General features: G+C 34.0%; 1 long non-coding RNA gene across 1 annotated transcript; it reads right to left on the bottom strand.

The window, feature by feature from the left end:
• Positions 1–254: 254 nt before the first annotated feature.
• Positions 255–15917, bottom strand: LOC138697731 (uncharacterized). The gene is made up of 6 exons (XR_011331601.1): positions 15870–15917; positions 14169–14262; positions 12812–12946; positions 8114–8208; positions 5996–6084; positions 255–1572 (listed from the first exon to the last, which is right to left on the bottom strand). It is a non-coding gene; the product is annotated as an uncharacterized lncRNA (long non-coding RNA).
• Positions 15918–16156: the final 239 nt, after the last annotated feature.

The raw sequence follows: 16156 nt of genomic DNA, 5'->3' as shown, positions 1-16156 counted from the left end.
TACTGGCTAAGACTATAACGTACACCAGCCTGGCTCTTACTGTAGTGGCTAGGAACATTATTTTATAAATTTAATTTGTACTCACTAGCTAGCTAGTTAAATAAATTAAATCAATTATGATCTAGAAAAATTGTACAAATTATGGAATTTTTAGGAGTTTTGTAAGTCTTGTATTGAGAGAATAATGTAGATTGTAAAGTTCGTTCAAACAATCCCAATTGTAAACTAGATATATTTTGGAATATACAGTGTGTTCAAAATAGAAGTGAACTTACAACATAAAGCACGAATACTTCGCTCTGCATGAAGAGTGGAGTTATAGGTAACTTACCTCCTACTGCGTGATAAACATTTTATTTTAGTAGGTTATTTTACGACGCTTTATCAACAGCTTAGGTTATTTAGCGTCTGAATGAGATGAAGGTGATAATGCCGGTGAAATGAGTCCGGGGTCCAACACCGTAAGTTACCCAGCATTTGCTCATATTGGGTCGAGGGAAAACCCCGGAAAAAACCTCAACCAGGTAACTTGCCCCAACCGGGAATCGAACCCGGGCCACCTGGTTTCGCAGCTAGACGTGCTAACCGTTACTCCACAGGCGTGGACCTGTGATAAACATATTCGGCAAATGAAGTGCAGGCTCTCGTTCAATTCAGCTACTTGATATTATCTGTAGGTTTGCTGCTCAGCTGTTATATTTATTGTAAGAAAAGATCCTCGTCTTTCACTGCATGTTAAACTTTCAATTATTTCATCCATTACAGAATTTTCAATTTACAATACCTATACAACAGTGTTAATTTCGAGTATTTAAAATAGGCTTACCTATCTTCATCTATTACGAGTTTAAATTTGGCTCCTTACAAGAAAATGAATGTGGTTTTCTGTAACAACACTTTCCATAATGTCTTCAACGATTTCAGTTATTGTATTACGTGTCTCCACTTCATCTGTAAGAGTTTCGCTCAATTTTTTAACTACATTACGACAGAAGTGTTCAAGTGAAATTTCTGGTGAGTAAGGATTATGTTTAAGATCACTTTGTTTTTATTGCAGGCCTATCAGTAATCTGCCTACACTTATCACTTACACCATCACTTAAATGTTTAGAATTTATCAAGTATTCACTCTATATTCTCGGGAAAATATGGGATTCTCATGTGATTTCAGGTAAGAGGAATATAAAATATTGAGAAAAACATATTTGCGCAGTATATTCACAAATAGGTAAAGAAAGTAATATATTAAATCTGTCTGCATACATTCAATTCACATTATATGGATTCAATCTTCACACAGAAGCGATGTACAATTCACAAACACTTTCATCGCACTGAAAAATTTGCATTCTGCTCCAGGAGCCATGTTTTTTTAATTGGTTATTTTATAACGCTGTTTCAATTACTGTATTGATTTAGCTTCAGAGTCAGATGAAGGTAATAATGCTGGCGAAATGAGTCCAGGGTCCAGCGTCGAAAAATTACCCAGCATTTTCTCTCAGTGGGTTGAGGGAAAACCCCGGAAAAAACCTCAAGCAGGTAACTTGTCGCAACCAGGACGAGCCATGTTACCTGTAATCAAGATTAAATTCTAAGTGAGAAGAAATAACGAAGTAGATTTGTGTGAAATCTATAAGAATACTCTCTTACAGAAATCAAACATAACTGAGATCCGTTCAGCATAGAGGCTTACGAGCAATGAAGAAAAGTTACTGGTAGAGAAATTTTAAGTTTTTATAAATTTATTGCTTCACTTTGAAATCAATTTCTAAACAATGTACAAAAACACTCGTCGATTTCAGATTGTAGGAGTGAACAGGTGTGTAGTTCGGAACAAGTTTTGTTAAGATAAACAGTATGTAAGATATGAGCAAGATTTCTACACCATACATAATATTAAAAAAAAAAAAAAAAACTTTTGTTGCTGTAGAAAAGAACGCGACATTTCAGTGAGAAAATTTTATCAGTCACGTTCGTCACCTAGTAACATTACAAGATAAAGGATAAATACTTGTAGACTATTAGAAGTAAACTTTATATTAAATCTACTCTACCCTGAAAACAATCGCACAGTGAGATGATTAAATAATAAAACTAAGAAAAAGAAATAATATTAATAGTAGTAATAATAATAATAATAATAATAATAATAATAATAACAACAATAACAGCATAATTAGAGACGTCAAGACTGACGTAATATTAATTTAGAGCAAATTAATCACACTTGCATAAAATAAATTAGAAAAGTAAAAAAATTAGTATCAATACATAAATACATGCATGCAATACATTAAGCCATGAATATGGAGACAAGAAATTAAGAGCGAAATGTTTAGGAAATGCAAAGAATATTCCTTTGTTACAACAATTTTTACGAACGAGAAATTTTTTTGTCATTCTGTAAGAAATGGAGCCACTGGCTCCCTATATTAATATCATCTCTCTCAACAACTTAATCCTAAAACTGTAAGAAAAAGACAATGAATCATATTTTGGCATTCAAGGACCCCCAGCGAGTCCACAAGAAACTTGGAGATCGCCATTTTTCCTTCTGAAAGCAATAAATTGTCTGTAAAAATAGTAAAAGAAATGTTAGATACTGAAATGTCAGTAATTTTTAATTTAAACTTGTGTCACATTTTACTGTTTTAATAGGGAACATACTTCTCAATCCTTTTCGCGAAACTGTTTTCTCCAGGATGTCTCCCGACATCAATACAGTTACAGAATCTATGTGGAAAAGTCAATTTTTTCATGAAGTTATTTTAATTAGAATTTTGTTTGTTTAAAGGAACTTCGAAACTTAGTTCAGTTCCGTATGTGAATGTAACTTCCCAGGCAACTATACACAAACGTCCGCGATTTATTTGAAAAGAATCCTTGTACCCATCTTCACACTCTAGATTACGTTCCGTCACTAATTTCCTTTTCTTCATCTTCCTAGATAATTTTCATGTCATTCCCTCTCAAATCAATTTTCTTCATTTCTATTCTTGAGTTTTCTCTATTTTTTTCTTTCTTCTTGCTTTTCTCCATTTTCCTCTTCACTATTAATTTGCTTCGCATTTTCTTCAATATTTCATTTCGTATCGCATTCACTTCACTACACAATTCTAACTTCGCACTTCACTTTCTATTTCTACGATTTTTTAAAGAAGGGTACAAGTTTCACAGAAGACTCGATAGATAAAGTAATACTATCTGTAATTTTCAACATTGGCATCGAACTATTCTTGGGAAATCACATTCTAATTTTGAGTCAAAATTTGGCATGTGCATTCTGAGCAATAGTACATGACTATTTTCGCATGTGAATAACTTTACATTCAAATTTTAATTCAGTAAATTTTAGTTACATTACTAAAATATTTCCTTTTCTAAACAATTTCAACTTATATTTAGAATTGGTATTGAACTCTTAATCCGCATATTACTAGTTCAGGGATATAACACTGCGTGAATTTCATAATAAAAGTTGACAATGCAGGCGGTATGTAACAAGTAGTTTTGCTTGTTAAGAACTGTTCCAGAAATTTAGCCTACGGCTAGACACTGTATGCATCAACGCATTATTTAATTTAGTACAACTGAAAGTTCAGAAACAAGCACTGAGCTTCTTTTAGTTCTTTCGTAAACATGAGATTTATGTTCCCACCTTTCAATTAACACTAACAGAAGCATACACATTCAAATGGAATTCCTTTAAATTAGTCAATCATGTGGGCACCTGAATGAGTACAGCGTGGAATATATCAAGATATTTAAGTGATAAAAGAAATTCTCCAGATCCTGCAAATTAAAACAATCACAAAATTGAAATTTTACACAAAACAAGAAAAAAAGTTGAATGTAATTTACAATGCATAAGTTATGTATTATTCCTTTGAAGACCAAACAAACATTGGAACTACTTGTCTGTGTAATCAATTAAAATGACAATGGGCACTTTCAAGTTAATATATTAAAATACATTTTCTACAAGCACTGGAGTGCGAAAGTATGGCTATATAAACATCACATATTATTACGTCAAATATAATATATTAGCATACATCAATTATCAGTAATACACATGGCAAATATTAAGAATAGATATTACAAGAGAAAACTGACAGAAATTAAACATAAAACCTAAAAATCTATACTGTCTCACAGAACCCTTGAAACTTAATTATATATCAGTTTGAGAGAAGAGAAATGTTGCTCGTCACCTTTATAGAATAAACATTATTAGTATGAACTCGACACTGCCTTGTGAAGGATGCACTGGAAGGAATGGTGAAAAGGAGAAGAGTTCGGGGCAGAAGAAAATATCGGATGATAGACGACATTAAAATATGTGGATCGTATAAGGAGACAAAAAGGAAGGCAGAAAATAGGAAAGCCTGGAGAATGCTGGATTTGCAATTTGGCAGAATACTATGAATGATGAATATGAACTCGTCTTTATATTCTAAGATCGAAAAACACTGGAGTTGTGAAATACTGAAAAATAAAAATCATATTGAAGCACACAGTTATCAATGCAATAGTATTAAATCTAGGATCTATTTAATAACACGTACCTCATAGTAAAATCTATATAGTACTTCATACAATTCTTACACCAATTAGTACGTACGACAAAGTATTTTTGTTCCGTGTCAAAATTGCGAGCAAATCAATCAAATTTACTTTACATGGGAAGATACAAATTTCCTTGAAAATTATTTCTGAATATTTATGAAGAAACAGTAAAACAAATTCACGCTTTATCACATAACTAATTCATTGTTATAGGTAAATGTTTAAATTTCCAGTTGAGATAAATCTCTGAATAAACTCGTTATTATCTACGTTTCTCACATACAAATTGTGAAAAATTCTGACTGTTAGACTAGATTGAATTACGAATTTCTTTAAGAAATTGACAGTGCTCAAGGAATTGTAAAAAATGCTGTAAAAAATTGAAATTGTAAAAAAAATTTAATCTTGTAAAATTTTGACTTGTTCCACATCTTAAAGCGTCATTGCTAATGTAACATTATGTAATATAATAGTTGAAATGAAACTGCAGAAGATCATAACACAAAGAACTGAACACTTCCAAGTTTTCATTAAGGACATCGGAAAGCACAGTTACATAATGTGTTAATGACGAAGGAGACGTGATAAAACTTTCTCATTTTGTTTATTGTCTGAACGTTATAAAATTCACTGTATTAGAACGATGTAGAATTTGAAATTAATAATAATAATAATAATAATGATAATAATAATAATTTGGAATCAATTTATAATTTTACAGAGATTAGGCTTGAAAAATATTTTCCAGGAGTGGACAATTAATTATTCACAGTTTATGAAAAACACGATATGAAATTCGCAGAATGCATGTACAAACTGAACATTTTAACAACATTATTATGAACCGATTTAGGTGTGTAATAATTCAATTGTTTCTTCAGGTTTAGCAGAAGAATGTTTAAATAATTTTATTTAAACGTTATCTTAGAACACTTTTAGACACACTTAAATTATCTTAAGAAGTCATGTTTACCGTCATATTGTATTAATGAAGTTTTTGATGTTTATGTAGATTGAACTACACAATCAAAACTGCTTAATGCTCGACGTATTCTCACAAAATTGTGTAGGCCTACTACTCAGGAAACTGTTAAATATTTCGTTCACATAATTATTATAATTTAAGAATTCATGACTCGCCCAATGAATTTTCGCTTCCCAACTGCATGTTACTATTATTATATTCTATGACATTTCACAATCGGGATTGTATCTGCCTAGATCTGTTCTATTTGATCGAAATTTTCGTCTAGCCAGACATACCGGACCGAACCAAAATGGAAAAAATTTACGTCTTGGGCAACACGACCCTGATAATGGGATTTTTTGGTACGAAAATTACAATGTCGCATATCTCAATACTACTGGAATCTGAATATTCTATACACCTACAATGCAAAAGAAAATCTCTCGTCTGATACTTAACTTCGTTCACATCATTGTGGCTCTAAACACATCTTCCAGGAACATCCTCTTGTGAAGGCGCCAGACTGTCTGCTCAGTCATACAACTTGCCTGTAATATGAAGTAACAATGAACATATTTTAGAATTCAGTATATTAACAAAACAAACTGAGTGAAGGAAAAAATTTGAAGCAAAGCCATAATAAGTTCATGTCTCAGCTCATGCAAACGGGAGGTAATTTACGTAAGGTTTGACCTGGGGACGCAATTTACAGCATCCTCTCTAATGAAATTCAGCTCATTAGTTATCTGTACTAAAGTCAAAAAAGCAAATTTATCTTTACAGCACTCGACTCTTAGAAGTTTTGTGATTACGAATGGATTAAGAATAATTCGGAATTACGCATTTTGAGTAATCGATTTTTTATCACAATAAGAGCTCTAAAATGATTCGAGACGTCACATCCCTGCATTTCATGGTTAGTAACACTGTACTCTTGCTAAGCAACTGTTGTATTTGCAGTCTGGCTTATATTGTACTATCAGATAAGATGACTTTGTGCAATGATACCTAGTATGTATTCCAAGACATTAAAATATACCAATTTTGTTTTTATTTTATTCTTCACTTAACGATTCATTATTATTTCACATTATCTTAACCGCTGCCCACAGACAACACTTGTAGGAATACAAGTACAGTCTATTATCAAATGTAGACGTCAACGAAAAGTACATTAATTAATTTACAGTTGTCTTAATTCATTCTTGTTAAAGTAATTTCAAATGTAGTATAGTCACCTGAAATTCTGTTAACTTTCAGTTAAACGAGTTGTCTATATTTTAATGTAGTCCTGTCATTTTAAATTTCTTAGCAGAGGAAAAACGTTTTTGGACCCTTATATTTGCTGTAGTCTAGAATTTATATACATAAAACTGGTTTCTCTTTACCAATGTAGCAATAAACTGGTCCTACGCGGTGTAATGTATTTTGCCGTAAAGGAAATTTATCTATTGACTTATCCATTTAAGAAAACACGAAAATTCATTAATATTGTAATTACTCCAACGAATTGAAAATAGCTTTTCCTCTCAACTAATATTTTGTGCACATTGGAATAATGGTATTACCTTGTAACAAAGAAATTCAAATTTATGTTTAATTCAAGATAAAAGCTTGGCAAGTTAATGCATACACTTCGAGACAACTACACTAGCTCATGGATATGACTATTCGTACTGCTGACTTCAGATTCGAGAATTTGTCGACGTATTTCGTAACGCCAAGTGACTTCGTTCATAATACTGCGACATCTGGAGCTAACAAATTAATAAAGAATTCTAAGAAAATTTAGAATATGAATTCTTTTATTAACTGAAATTAACCGATTTGTTGAGATTGAATATGCAGCGCAATTAGCTTACATTTTATCACGCGTCGAAAAATTTGTTCGTTAAATATTAGAACTTCTGTAACTTCTGTAACTTCTGCAGTGATTTAGAATTTAATAACATAATTAGTATCAATTGTTCATAAAAATTGTATTTCCACACGAAACAAATTGAGTTTTCAGAATGAAAGAACTATTCGTACAATAATTTCTGAACTTGCAGCCCAGATGTAAAGGAAACATCCATCTTCGTGTTGACAATTTAGAAGGCTATTGGTCTTTTTTGTTGGTAATAATCTACAACTTACTCAAACCCAATAGCATTTGTAAATCCTAGCTTACAGTTCCAATATTACGAATCCAAAGCAGTGTTTGAAATTTGAACTTGTGTTTTTTAAATAAAATCGTTTAAATCGTAACAGAATACCCATATGAACTGCTTCTGTAGAAGCAATTATTCTAAACAGTAATGAAGTACACCACTCTACTCTGCAATAATTATTGTGCATGTAATACAACAAATTTAAATGAAGAATTTTTGAAAATATATATGATAGTTGCATAAATTAGTTGCGTTATTTTATTTGGAATTATAATACTGCATTTGTCTCATTATGACAGAAGAATGTAACAGCTAAATTAGACCACCGTTTTGAAGACTAGACTTCCACATTACTTATGTAGTTTTCTTACAAAAATTGTTAATTATTTAAGAAATTATATGAGCTATTAGGAGTAACTGAACTTACCGATAACTACTATGAAATGCGAAATAATGATGGCTGCAATCTGATCCTTGGGACTGAATCCGTTCGTCCAGTTGCAGAATCTCTCAGCAACAATCCTCGGCATAAAAGAAGTAGCATCAGAATTCATACTAGGAATATGGTAACGCTTAATGAACACACACACACACACACACACACACACACACACACACACACACACACACACACACAAACAAACAAACAAACAAACACACACACACACACACACACACACACACACACACACCAAAAAAGCCTTTTCACTAACATTTCAAATTGGAATTTCCATTCTTATAGGACTATTACCTTCCACAGTGGGATATCGTCTATTAGGTTTATTGAAATTTAGCAATAGAACTTAGTATACAGTTACAAATGATCTTTGTAAGCGAAGTATGTCTATAGCCCAAATTAAAAAAAATTCATTGATAAAGTTCTATATAAAATACAATGAAATAATTGGTTATCATCAGTGTGGCTTTAGGCGTAATAGATCAACTATTGATCAGATATTTTGTATTCGACAGATAATGGAAAAAAATGGGAGTATAAAGGTACAGTGCATAAGTTATTCATAGATTTCAAAAAGGCATATGACTCTGTTAAGAGAGAAGTTTTATATGATATTCTTATTGAATTTGGTTTTCCCAAGAAACTAATTGGATTAATTAAAATGTGTCTCAGTGAAACGTACAGCAGAGTCCGTATAGGTCAGTTGGGTTTCCAATCCACTGTGGGCTGAAGCAAAGAGATGCACTATCACCTCTACTTTTTAACTTTGCTCTAGAATATACCATTAGGAAAGTTCAGGATAACAGAGCGGATTTGGAATTGAACGGGTTACATCAGCTGCTTGTCTATGCGTATGACGTGAATATGTTAGGAGAAAATCCACAAACTATTAGGGAAAATACGGGAATTTTACTTGAAGCAAGTAAAGAAATAGGTTTGGAAGTAAATCCCGAAAAGAAAAGTATAGATTTTGTCTCGTGACGAGAATATTGTACAAAATGGAAAAGTAAAAATTGAAAATTTATCCTTAGATGAGCTGGAAAAATTCAAATACTTGAGAGCAACAGTAACAAATATAAATGACAGTCGGGAGGAAATTAAACATGGAATAAATATGGGAAACGCCTGTTATTATTCGCTTGAGAAGCTTTTATCATCCAGTCTGTTGTCAAAAAATCTGAAAGTTGGAGTTTATAAAACAGTTATATTACCGGTTGTTGTTTATGGTTGTGAAACTTGGACTCTCACTTTGAGAGAGAAACATAAGTTTAGGGTGTTTGAGAATAAGGTGCTTCGAAAAATATTTGGGGCTAAGAGGGATGAAGTTACAGGAGAATGGAGAAAGTTATACAACACAGAACTGCACGCATTGTATTCTTCACCTGACGTAATTAGGAATATTAAATCCAGACGTTTGAGATGGCAGGGCATGTAACACGTATGGGCGAATTCAGAAATGCATATAGAGTGTTAGTTGTAAGGCCGGAGGGATAAATACGTTTGGGGAGGCCGAAACGTAGATGGATGATATTTAATTGGATTTGATGGAGGAGGGATATGATGATAGAGACCGGATTAATTTTGCTCAGAATAGGGACCAATGGCGAGCTTATGTGAGGGCGGCAATTGACCTCCGGGTTCCCTAAAAGACAATAAGAAAGTATATAAAATACAACTCTCTTCACATCTAATCTTTGGAGCGGTATCGATATTAATATTTCTGACAATTATTAACGCCAAGATCCAATAAATTTGGAAAATTTTAACTTGCATACTAAATTTTTATGTACAAGTTTTCATCTATATCGACCACAAACCCGTGAATTAATGATTTAATTTGCGTTCAAGTCTTTCTACACTTTCAATTAATATGATGTCTCATGGGAAATTTGAGACTGGTTGATGGCAATGTTAAATTGTAATTCAAGAAAATGTTGTATTTTTAACATTTCAGAATATATTTTCACGAAAATTACTTTTATGTCCTTCCTATAAAATTTAAGTGTGATCATAGTCATCCTTAAACCAGAACTTAATTGATGCATACATATTTAAGTTTTCAAGTTCACATTTCATAATGTGAAAGTGCAGTATAACATATAGGTGTATCTTTCACCATCATTACCACTACCACTACCATCACAACCAATACCAATTCCAGGAACTCTATTAAACATATAATTACGACACATATAAGGGACACATTCACAACTAACTCTGCTAATATTCAAAATCTGTTTACAAAATAATCTTCAATAATCCTGAAAACATATTTTCTAGTCATAGACATACAAATCTTTCACCACATTAGTCTCTAGTTGACAGAAAAAAAAAAAAAACTTTTCTGGCTAGTCTACTGCACTTTGCCATTGATGAATGTAAACTGTTGAAACAATTTTTTTAGGTACATTAAAAAATGAGAAAATTTAATAATTGATTTAATTTTCTCGACACCCATGTTAATATAGGTAGGCATCAGTTTTCTATTTTCAATCCATCGCGCTCATAAAGCTTATTTAAAAATAAGGGTAGCAATTCAATAAGATTTAAGTTTTTATTTAGTTTCCCATGTTTGCTATTACTCGAAGCATGTCGAAAAACCTTAGCCATAAATTATAGATAATAATACATTACGATTATTATAAATATTCCAGGACAATAAATCGGCAGTTTCTAAAATAATCTACATTTATAGTCAACGGCAACGCTGTCTTCTCATTTTTTGATCTATAATTAAATGCTTTTGATACAGGGGTATATATAAATATTAAAAGATTTCATAATTTTGTTTGAAAATTTACGCTTTTGACTTCGTTACATTACTTCATTCGTTTGAGTTCGAAAACGTCATGTTCGGATAGAGTTTGGTGCATGAGTGACGAAACATAGTTAAGTGATAAAGTGGAAATGATATGCATGAGTAACAATTTAGAAAGTAAAAATGGTGATGGTGACAGAAAATACGGTAAGGGAATAGTGGAAAAGGATGAGAAAGATGCAAGTAATACTCAGGGAATGATACAAATATAATAAAGTGGGTGTAGAAATGTAATGCACTCCAAGGGGGCAGTTGGTTGCGCAGGATGCCCGTTTTGTATGCTCATTTCTGGCTGTTCGCCCCCTGAATAACGAAATCTGTACAAAGTTCCTAGCTCTGGTTATGAGAGTCTACTTATGAATATCCACATCATCTTAACTTTTATGTTCACTTGACCACTGAAAGAGAAATATTAACGAATACTAGGTCCTACTACAGCATTACAAATTATTAACTGCTTTGTATCAGCCAGCTGAACAGTATCCAGTTAAGCTTTTCGTAATACGCACGAAAAGTAGTGACAATATCTTCGACAATTCAAAGAGGAAATCAGAGGCAAGACATAATACGGAATCGAAACATTTTAACATTATCTGTGATCGTAATACGCCAAGATAGCTGACAAGACTGGAGTGTGAAGACATTAAGTGGAAGGTTAGGGTCAGCAACACACAGATATGATGCTAGAGACTTTAGCTGAATGGGCAATATCGTGTAGTCCAAAAGTCAATTGTTCAGAGACGTATGATCAATGACGCATAGGGACTCTTAGCACCAACGTCAGAAACGGGTTGGCCCCAAGGTTACTGACGTGTGACATGCGTAGTTGAGGCGAATGTACAAGAGGTCAGAGTCGCGTGCACCATGTCAGAGTCGCTTGCACCAGAAGAGGACAGGGGTGGGGCCATGTGCCAGATGGCCATGTGCCAGGTGCCAGAGGGTCATGTGCCACATGCCAGAGGACCATGTGTCTGATGCCAGATGCCAGAGGGCCATGTGCCAGATGCCAGAGGGACATGTGCCTGATGCCAGAGGGCCATGTGCCTGATGCCAGAGGGCCATGTGCCTGATGCCAGAGGGCCATGTGCCTGATGCCAGAGGGCCATGTGCCTGATGCCAGAGGGCCATGTGCTAGATGCCAGAGGGCCATGTGCTAGATGCCAGAGGACCATGTGCCAGATGCCAGAGGGTCATGTCCCTGATTTCACACGCCTGTTCTGGGCGTTAGAAGCGATTCTCCCGGGTATCAGAAGCGCTTACCCGGTGACTGAGGCCCTAGGCCCAGAGGCGCTACATAGTCCCCACAGATCGTTGACGCACTTGCGCAAACAGGGTAGAGGGCGCGTAGCTCCCAAGTCAGGGGCTCGTATCCCCATTGTTAGAGGCTTAGCCTCATCGTCCCAACGTCTTCTGTATGCAAGGTGAGAAGGACGTACCAGAAGTCAGAGGAGAGTCTTTCTGTCAGAGGCGTGTGTCCTGTGCTCGGTAGTGACGCATTCACCAACGAACTTTTTATAGGTTTATTTTACGAAGCCTTTCTAGCTGCTATTGTTTAGCGTCTGAGTGGAAAGACGGTAATTCCAGCGAAATGAGTCCAGGGTCCAGTGCCGAAAGTCACCAAGAATTTGGTCTTAATGTGTTTATGGAAAACCCCAAAGAAATATTCAACCAGGTAAAATGTGCTAACCAGGATTTGAACCTGGGTCCTCTCCACAGCTGTGGAACCGAAGAATGGTTAGAATATGAATTGTATTGTGACATTTTATTTTGGGAAGAGCAATCTTCATTATGTTTTTGTAATTTTAAGTCAAATATTCGAAACGTCGCTAAAGAAGTTTCAGGTCACTTACCTTACTGAACTCAGGACCACAGATCTGCTCCACTGGTATATTGACTAATGCCATATTTCAGCCACGTGCAGTAATGGTAAGCCGCGTAGTTCAGCCAGTCAATTGTAGACGGAGATTACGTGCAGTGGGCGTATGCTGTGGACAAAAACATTGCATTGCAATAATACATATCAAGAATTGTATTTCAAATTAGGAGATTCATTCTCAATTACAATTTAGTGCATCTCATTCACCTGTTCGTCTGGCTTTTTTTGTTCCAATACGAAATATCCTCGAAAGGTGAAACTAGAATTTGACCTCACTTAGAAATCCACCAAAATCGTTCTATAGTAGGACAGCAAATCATAATTATTACCGCTGGCAGAAGCAATGAAAACTTTACAGGCTGACATATCTGCATTAGTTTTTTGCTCCTGATATATGAGCCTGCAGCTATCTCTACAACATTTATTGTATCGAGCTTCACGACATGTGCAATTAGTTTGCGTCACTTTTGTTCAATTCCAGTTTATACACTGTGAGGAGGGGTTAAGTTATATTGGTTATTTCAGGATAATTATAATGTAGTTACGCTGGTCATAACTTAGACCTACGTTATTTTTTAATCTACTGATTTTTGTTTAAAATGGATTAGTTTTCCAAAGGCAAGTTTTAATATGTAGTATTTTATTTTATAACACATTCTATTTTACATAATATTTTCTTAATTATACACCCTTTGAACGTCTTAACACTATGGGGAAATTTGTATTCCCATTTTTTAACAGTCTCCACTTTTCAATATATTCAATTCCTATCGTTTCGAAATAGAGGCAGTGTCGCTGTTTTGAATGCTACCTTGCTACCTTCTCCAATAATTAAATTATATTTACAATTTCATAAGTATGTTTGTAATATCTGAGTTAACGGGAACAAGCCATAGAGACTAGCAAATGATTTATGACTTTTTGAATGCAGAACCACCTGTTACCTAAGCTCTTCGTTCTTGCACCCTCCGTATCCATGCTGTAGCTAACGGCTGAAGTTTTTGTCCGGATTACTGACTTTCACTATGATTTCCTCGTAAAATTACTCAATTTTATTATCTAGCGAGGAAGTGGTTACGAATTACAACTAATTTATTCTTTGCATTAACTTCATAGAATTTCGGGAGTGCGGATATATTCAAATCAACGCCTGATCGCATTCAAAGATCCACAAATTCTCATCTCGTAACGAAGTCATGGATCAGCATAAAATTAAAGGTTCTCAGGATTAAATTTCAGAGTACTTACAGGGCCACCACACCATAATATCTGCACAACCAAGACCTGCCAATAGACTACGTTACTTAGAAATATGTAGCTTCAACACATACCTTCGAACAGAACGACGCAGGACAATTCTCAATGTCTCAATTATTCTCGGCCTCATGAGGCGATGGGAAGCTCAAAACCAAAACACCAGCAAGCCTAAAAAGAGGAGAACTCGCTTGTGAATGGATCAAGATGAGTAAGACCGGAGAATTGTGATTCATGGTCCTTTCTATATACATTTTTTAAATACAAGTGGAGAAGCCGACAGACTCAGATACTTGAGAAATTTGTCCTCTAAATATTTCCTGAAGCCTTCCTTCAGGTACAAGAGTCTCTTAAAAGATAATCTACAACATGTTTGACAGACTACTTTTTCGACAGACGTGGTCGTAACTTCCTAATTTATTTCAATCTCTAATTCTAACATTTTTAGTTTCTCGCGCTCTCCTATATGGCAAGAAAGTGTCTATAGGCCCTAGCATTTTACCAAGAATTGTTTTCGACTTCCTATTACCTATCGAAAACGAGAGATGTCCAGTACTCCTTAGAAATATGCCTGGAATAGTCAAATGCATTTTTGCAATAATTTTGCCGCAATTAAAACATTCTCTACACCATTTCAACTGAGTAAATTTCAAAGCTTCATTCGTCCTCCTTTTGTACTTCAAATGGGGCAGTGCTTTTCGGTCTGGGATATACAAAGTAAAATTTAACCAATTTTTTAAATATTTTTAAGTAGAAATCTTTAAGCGAGAATTTTGAATAAATTCCAAAATTTCACAAAATTTTGTCAAGTCGTACTCTGTGACAGTTAATTGTATCAGATCTAACAATGATGAAAAAAAAGGCCAGCAGTCATAATTTTAACTAAAAACTTCAGCTAAATTTTAGCAATGGAGAAGTGCAGTATGCTATACTTTCACCATCACCAATTAGTTCTCTTACAGGTTAGTGAATCTCCAAATACCGGTAATACGATTAATTTTACCCAACACAAACACAAAATACCTAACATTCACAATACTTTCACCAAATTATATTCTACAGGCTACATCAACATTTTCAGACTTTTTTACTGCACTTCCACCATTGATAAAAAATGGCGGCCATTTTATAAACGAAGCTAAAACTTTACCAATTTCCGTTATCGTTTATACAAGTTTAATCTCATGAATCTCTGCGTTAATTTACGTATTTTCTAATTTGTATGATTCGTACTGTCGAATCAACATGATTATCATATTATATAGCAGATTATTACCCGAACATTATGAAGTGTAGAACGTACAATATTTTGTATTAAAGTATTTAATATGCGTTCGTTTTCTATCAGTCCAAGTAGGTCTGCAACGCTCATATAGTTGCAGAAAATGTAGCTGAACAAACAGGAATTTATTATAAAATTATTCGAAATCAACAACACGATTTTCCATTGTCTATAGATTCCATTGGTCTAGTAAAAAACCGTAGACCTATATTCTTTTCTAACGAGAAAATAGAAATCTAAAAGTTACTGGAAGTAAAGACAATTTCATTTCACTGATTACTGTACTCATTTAATACAGAATTTTAATAATTTCACTTGATTAAAGTATCGATACTTTATTATTTTGAAAGATATTCATTGAACTTACTGCAATGGAAATTTACTTATTTGATCGTATCAAACAAACTAATTTTACTTTGAAAATTATTGTAAATCCACCCGAAAAAAGAAACAAATATGCGAATCAGTTTAAATAAAATGGAAATTCAACAGTTACCTTTACAAACCCAGGACAGTAGTCCATACTCAACGAGGAACATACGGCCAAATGGAGGACGCTGTTCATCGTACATACGAATGTTACCGGAAAGCTTCTCAATTCAGCCAATAGCGTTGCATACGGAAATGACGTAGATATCGCTGTTGATAAATATTTATGTTTAATAAAATATATGGTAACATATTGCTTTAAATGAGTGTATAATAATGTGAAAATTAATTTCAAATACAGATATTCAGCTTTCCTATCTTTCTGGCTTCTTAATCTCACACACATACAAACAA

Source organism: Periplaneta americana, chromosome 4, assembly GCF_040183065.1.
Source record: "Periplaneta americana isolate PAMFEO1 chromosome 4, P.americana_PAMFEO1_priV1, whole genome shotgun sequence".
Taxonomy (NCBI): Eukaryota; Metazoa; Arthropoda; class Insecta; order Blattodea; family Blattidae; genus Periplaneta; species Periplaneta americana.
Note: the sequence above shows the minus strand (reverse complement) of the source record. Positions and strands in the feature narration are given on the sequence as shown.